The sequence below is a fragment of the Octopus sinensis genome, linkage group LG21 (assembly GCF_006345805.1).
Source record: "Octopus sinensis linkage group LG21, ASM634580v1, whole genome shotgun sequence".
In the NCBI taxonomy this organism is placed as follows: Eukaryota; Metazoa; Mollusca; class Cephalopoda; order Octopoda; family Octopodidae; genus Octopus; species Octopus sinensis.
This window is the reverse complement of record NC_043017.1, coordinates 15,123,529-15,131,028: the sequence shown is the minus strand read 5'-3', so window position 1 is coordinate 15,131,028 and position 7,500 is coordinate 15,123,529. Positions and strand designations below refer to the sequence as shown.

At 34.5% G+C, this 7,500-nt stretch overlaps 1 protein-coding gene across 1 annotated transcript in view; it reads left to right on the top strand.

Moving 5' to 3' along the window:
• Window positions 1-7,500, top strand: part of LOC115222732 (voltage-dependent calcium channel type A subunit alpha-1) — a 998,519-nt gene that overhangs the window by 57,288 nt on the left and 933,731 nt on the right. The gene's annotated exons all lie outside the window — the stretch shown is intronic.

The following is a 7,500-nucleotide window of genomic DNA, read 5'->3' as shown; positions in this document are numbered from 1 at the left end:
TGCTTGTCTTCGTGTGGCCCTAAGCCTTTATTCTGTTTATTGTTTTGTGCCCCGTCCGTCCCCTAACGGTCCTCGTCTCGAGCCCGTTTCGTCTTGTTATGTTTAGGTCCCATTTCCGGCAAGTTTCTTGTCGGTGCCTGCAGAGTAGAAGCAACATTATCGATAATGGCTGAAGTGGCGTTTGACTCCTTTGGCCAGAAACTGATGAAGAACTTGTGACCTTCTGTTTTCTTTACCACACGATTTTTTTTTAATGTATACAGGTAGGTCATATTTTTCCGTTTGTTGTTTCTTTAATTAATCCTGAACAGATATGTATACTATATATATATATATAATATATATATATATATATATATATATATATATATATATATATATATATATATATATATATATATATATATATTCATAACAACCTGAAAATTGGAGTGAATGGTATTAAACTTATACCATGGTTTACAATCATATCGTTAACGTGTAACAAATCAAATTTCATTCATGAACACAAACAGTTATGAAGTCGTGATCGTTATGTAACATACTTTCTATGAGAACCGTCTCAGAGCCATTTTGTCTTAATCGAAAGAACGAATGTAACAGTTGACATCAGATATTTCCCTTAAATAATACATCCACAGAATGGTTTCGAGTGACTTCATTGATGATGTTTCTCGTTATTAGAAGACGTCCGTTTTCTTAATTCAGACGAATTTGAAGAGGAATTCAGTGTTTTGTTCTTTGCCCATTGTTACGAAGGGATTTATATGTTGGTAAGTACCAACACGTGAAAGAATGCACAGTAAGTCCCTGCAACTCATTTCGACACCTTCTTGACTAGATATCGGAATGGACGGGTAGTGGGAATTCAAAATTATATGTTTCTGTATGGTTAAGAATTTTCAGAAATTCTTTAAGACGATGTAGTCTAAGATATACGCGCGTGTAACAACAATTGTGCCATCTTAATGCTGGTGCAAAACGCCTTTGTGTGTCGCACCTCAAAATGTATAAAAGTCTGCTAGTTGTTAGCGGAAATAATTTCTGTCTTCGAAGAGCAAGGCCAGGTTTGTAGCTTTTGTGGTATTTTGGCTCTGGTGACCATGTATGCGCAACTGTAAGTCCTAGCATTTAGGAATCCAACATCGTTTCGAGTTGTGTTGCGCTCTGTTATGTGGCTGAGTTAGTGATGTCTGTAGAGAGTTCGATAAGGATTAGACATTTCTTCATATGTTCAAACGTAGTCTTTTTCATACTATAAATTTCTTTACAAAATGTTTCCCCCATAAACATACAGAAAAACATACATAGACGCACAAAAACAAACAACGAGACACATACATTTATATATAAACGGTAAACGATTGTGAAATGCGAAAACATTAAAGAAACCACTTAGATGAATAAAGGAATAAAATCAAGTTTCAATTTTAGATAACTTAGTATTTTTCTTAGTTTAATTATACATAAGTATTGGTATACACACACACACACTCATACACAAGAGCGTACAAATATACGTACATATATTTAGTACATATATAGGTGTGTGCATGTGTATATATGTATGTGAGTGTTCATGCATATTTGTATGTGTATATATGTATACGCACACACATATAAATATATCTATGTATGTGTGTATGCTTTATATTCAAATACATATACATTTATTGGAAAATAAATAAAATACATATATATTCATATATTCAATAACATATGTATATATATATATATACATACAAACATATATATATATATGTGTGTGTGTGTGTGCATGCGTGCATGTGTATGTATATATATATATATATGTGTGTTTGTGTATATATATATATGTATATCGATATATATATATATATATATATATATATATATATATGTATATATAGTAAATATATATATATATATATGTTTACATATATGCCTATATATATGTGTGTGTGTAGAGAGAGAGAGGGGAGAGAGAGAGAGAGAGCTATCGTGGTCTAGTGTGCATATAAAGTAAAGTGAATATTTCTAAAATTATCATGAAGTTAATTGGATTTTAAAGACGGCATCGCTTTATTAGAAACGAAATGTGGAGGGAGGGTGGGAATGGGGACGAAGTTGAATTAAAGGAAACGTGTGTGGTTGGGTGTGTGAGTGTGGATAGGCATGTATGGAGACGCAAAGAGATTATGTAACATAATATATATATAAACGTATATATATATATATATATAATACACATACACGCACATATATATATATGTGAATATATATGCACACACAAAAATACATTGTTTTATGCATAAATTTACACACACACACATGTATGTACATACATTAACACATTGGGTCACACCCACTCATTCATATATGAATATACAAATACATATAGAGAGATAGGGAAATGATAGATTTATAGACAGATAGACTTACAAATAGATAGATAGATAGATAGATAGATAGATAGATAGATAGATAGATAGATAGATAGATAGATAGATAGATAGATAGATAGATAGATACAACCAAACATACATACATACATAGATACATACATACATATCATATATGTATGCTTATGCCTCTCCAAATACCTACCTACCAACATACATTCATGTAGACACACACGCATATAAATAGGCACATGTATACACGCATCCGTATGTACATATATTAAAAAAGAGAGAGGGAGAGAGAGAGAGAAAAGAAGGAAGGAAAGAAAAACAGAAGGAAAGAAAGAAAGAAAAAAGTAAAGACGAGTGTAAGTGTGAGGTTGAGAGAAGTAAATAGAGAGACGTGCACATAATCCACTTTGTTGTCAAAGTCGGGGTGGACATAGAAGCGGTGAAGAAAGAAGCCGGATGATAGCAAGTGGTTTGTGAATGACACTAGTAAATGGTTGATGTAAAATTTGTCGGTTAATTACGTCTACTTAACCAGAAAATATAGATTGGAAATCATCTGTCTGTTCTGAGATCAAAGAACGTCAAAGATATCTTTGCTCCAAGACAATTCCTTGACATATTCTTTAGTTTAGCTTTGATTTTAATGAGATTTTTGTTTTTGGAATAATTTCTTTGTCATTTCGATAGCAGTAACATCATTGAAATTTTTATAGCATTCGTAGAAATTTGGGATTAGCAGTATGAGCTCTAAGTCCACCGAGGGCTTTCATTCTTCCAGGCACCAACGTAATATAAAAGCCAATGATGTATTTTGTCGTATTTTTAATGAATCCTATAAATTAGCCTAAAAAACTGTCAAGCCCACAGTGATGAGAGACAAAATGACCCTCGCCGGGATTTGAACTCAAAGCGTAGAGAGCCCGAGGGAAAACTTGCTTTACGTTCTGACTTCAAATCCTGTCGGAGTCAACTTTGCCACCATCACTCCAAGGTCGATAAAATAAGTATCGGTTGAGCACTGGGGTGGACGTCATCTACCAGCCCTTTCCGCCAAGATTTTAGTCCTTGTGGCCTATAGTAGAAAGGTGATTATTATTATTATTATTATTATATTATTATTATTATTATTATTATTATTATTATATTATTATTATTATTGACTCTCATAGAATGAAGCTTGTTTATGATTTTGTTCTGAAAAACCATTACATTTCAAGCAGAACGAAGTTAAATTTTCATTGGATTACTGCAAAAAGCATTGCAGCTGGCTAAAGAAATGCTGTCCTTGATACTCGAAGGTAGACAACACCAAAAAAAAAAAAAAGGTTCGTTGCACCGGAAACGTTTAAATTATAAATTCCTCATATTGCTTTTTCCACATCTCTAATGGATACCAGACGTAACAATGCCAGACGATAAAAGACTAAAACGGCTGAAAGAAGGAACAGAATAAAAAAAAAAAAACTAAACTAAATGAAGAGGAATAAGAAATGAGCAGTTTGAGGAAGATTTGACTGAAGAGATTATTCCAAAGAAACAAATAAGCAACAGTATCAACAATAACAGCAACAACAACACTAGCAGGAACGTCTCTCACACGGTTCCAAATACTCCGGTTCGTTTCTATAATGGCCTTCTCTCGATACAAAATGGACGAACGGAATTTTTAGATTTATCCACTGTTAAAAGAAAAATATGTTTGTGGGAAAATTTGTAAAATCCGAAACAAAGAACAAAGAAGTCATTCGAAAACAAGGCGAAAGAAATGCGTGATGTGGTGGCGTTCGTCTTTGTCTGGGGCAAAATATTGTTCAGAGTTCTTTGTAAAGATTGCTAAGCCCGATAGAAGTGTGAAGGGAACTAAGGAAGGCGAATGGAGTAACAATGTGTTGATCGAGGGAGAAATGGGTCTGGAGTTTTCAGGGCCCCCCCAGACAATAAACAGTGAAATAATAGAAACAACAAAAACACACGGCCAGTCTTTGAACTAAGACTAGACTACACTTTCGCACAGGATGTAACCAGTTTCCTGCCTCGTATTACATTGGGGTTTTCAAGGGTACCTTCGAGTGTCCTAATTTTGATAAATGGTAGGAGGGTAGAATCCTTCTGACCAAATTTAATCATAAGTGTCAAGCGTGGGAGCGCTGTGGTAGGGTGTGGGGATTCGGTTGGGCTGTGTCATGCGGTGTTCTGACCAAAGTTGTGTCTTCTCACTTGCATCGGGGGTGGGCGATATCCTAAACTATTTTCACCTTCAAGTAAATCACTTATGTTGTTATAATTATTGTTTTCTTTATATAATTTTATAATTATCTGTTCTCTTTTCATGATCGTATTTAATAAATACACTTTAAACTCCCTTCCAAATTCGTTTCTCTCTCAATAATTTTGCTATGACGATCCCTATATGTTGTCGAACGACCTGGAGTTAACGCTTAGTGTATTGTTAGATCCCTTGTGGCTAATCTTCTTATATAAAAGTGAAGTTGTGTGTATGTCTCCTACGATTTAGATTCCTAACTACTCCCACATTTTGCGGTGCAGTGTAACCAAAAGCGGGTATCTTATAGTCGTGATTCATATTGAGCCCTTCTGGGTATTAGCGCGCGTCTACGATGAGTCAACGATTTAAAAAACAAATTTACCATATTTTTTTTTCCATTTTTTAATGCATTTTTTTGGCTATTTTTTGGCTATAACTCTCTAAAAATGCTTATATAGTTATTTCCCTTACAAACCCGAGCAACGCCGGGCGATACTGCTAGTAAAATATAAAACTCGCCCACCTTCCCAGAAGCAGGAGAATGGTTTGGAGGAAGATCCACTAAGCATAGCCACCTGAATGCCCCTATGGCAAATAAATGAAATTCTCCCCATTATTATTAGTCTCTCTGCAATTCTAGTTGGGGTCTTTATTCTATATTCCTGTATGCTCCTTACATTCACGTAAAGCCATCACATCCCAAACCCAGCGTCTTGTTCCGTACCAATTGTCTGCACCAATCCTCTTTCTCCTTTTAGACGCTCCACTGTCTTTTCACAATCAGACCTATATCCGTTTTCTATTCTCTTCCTTTTCCTTTTTCTTTTCTCAATTAACTTTCTACAAACAAATAACTCTTTCTGCATCATTTACCAACTCTTTCGTTTCGTCTTATGCAGATTTTCTAGTTCCATTTCTATTTTTAAATACACATATTTCATCATTTATATTTTGTCTAATTTCTTTTCTTCTTTAAAATTCCCGTTCTATTTTTGTCCTCTATTCGTTTTTCAGTCTTCTTTTATAACAATAGGCAAATGCCGGATCGATTTTTCTTTCCTCCAACGCCGTTCGTTATTTTCTATACAACACTATCAGCTATTTTATCGACGTCCTCTTTCTTATCTTCGTCAAGATATTTACATCAGACAACTTAATACAGCAATTACGGAGAATATCTTTAGTGTTTTGTTTGTTTCTAAACATGGTCGTTTGTCCAAAAGTCCGGTGGGGATAGCCGCAGCAAAGGGCAAAAAGGGACAAAGTATAAAAAAAAAAACAACGAACGAAACAATAAATAAATACAACAAAAGGAAACAAAACATGTTAAAACAGAAATGTTTAGTTTATTTCTGGCAAAATATTGAGATGCTTGCATACCTACATGTATGTATGTACGAGGGACGTTCAATAAGTAGTGCCTCTGACCCACTTGCAGTTGTTTGATCTAGCTGAAATTTTGCATGTGCAATTATTTATATCTCTATAGAGTAAGTAGCAAATTACAGCTCTGAATTAATTGTGGTTTCTGATTTACAGGTGTTTGAACCGAGTCAAGTGTGAAATGGAGCCTGTTGAGTACCACAATTTGACCATTTCATAGTGTTATTGAATGTGTAGTGGTGGGGAGGGACATAAGAGAGTAGAAGAGGGTGGTGGATGGGGAGAAAGGGAGAGAGAGAGAGCATGTGTGTGTTCTTTTGTATCTGAAAGGGATGTTAGAAAAGAAGAAGGAAAGGAAGAAAGGGGAGGGAAAGAAGACCATAAATTATATTTCCTTTTTATCATTGTCTTGTAAAAGTGTGTGTGTGTGTGTGTGTGTTTAAGGAGGAATGGTCAAGTTGTTAAGAGCAATCAGTGCCACTTTTGTTTTTAACTTTTTGCAACTGTAAATGGTTTTTGGTTTTTAGAAATTGGCCATTTGAAATAAGAATTGTCTGGATTTCTTTTTATTATTGTTTTGTGAAGGTGTGTGTATGTGTGTGTGTGCGTGCGTGTGCGTGTGTGTGTGTGGAGTGCTTGTGAGTCTGGAAGGAGAGTCGTTGGAGAAGGGAAGAAAGAAGAAAAAGAGGAAGAAGAAATAATTGTGTTGATATTTATACCACTATATGCATATATATATATATATATATTGAACACAATGAGGTAGGTATCAAAACTTGTTTTGATACCTACCTCATTGTGTTCAACCATTGATAAATTTATCGCCTGTGAATATGAAATTCCCTTCATTTCTCCGGAAACTTACATCTACACCATTGGAAATTGTGCATCTATACAAAGGATTAATTCACCCTCTCTGTAATGCTAATAAGCAGGAATTGAGACCCACCTCGTTGTGATTAACAATGGATAAATTTGTCTTCTGTGAGTATGTAATCCCTCATCATATCTCTGGAAATTCATATGTGCTCTATGGATTAGGTCACCTTCACTGTGATGCTAATAGAACTTTTTAAAATTCTGTGATAAGACTGTACACCATCTTTAAAGAACTTTAATGAACTTTGGAAATCTGTTTATGTTACTTAATTATCTACATTACTTCATGAGTATAGCCTCAACCACTAGGATCTCTAGAGAACTCACATGTATTTTAGCTGATGAGTACGGGACACGTTTATATGCTGTAATTTTTACAACTTTTAATAAAGCCTGTCCTTGTATGAAACGATTGTACTAAAAACCTATCCATTCTTGTTGCTTCTTTCTCGCTTATAATCACCCCACATTACTGTATTGTTAAAACAGTATAGTTTTTTTTGGTGCATCTAAGTTAGGTACCATATTCAAGTAAATTCATTTAAATTAACTTGAATCTTTATTGCTTTTTGTATATAT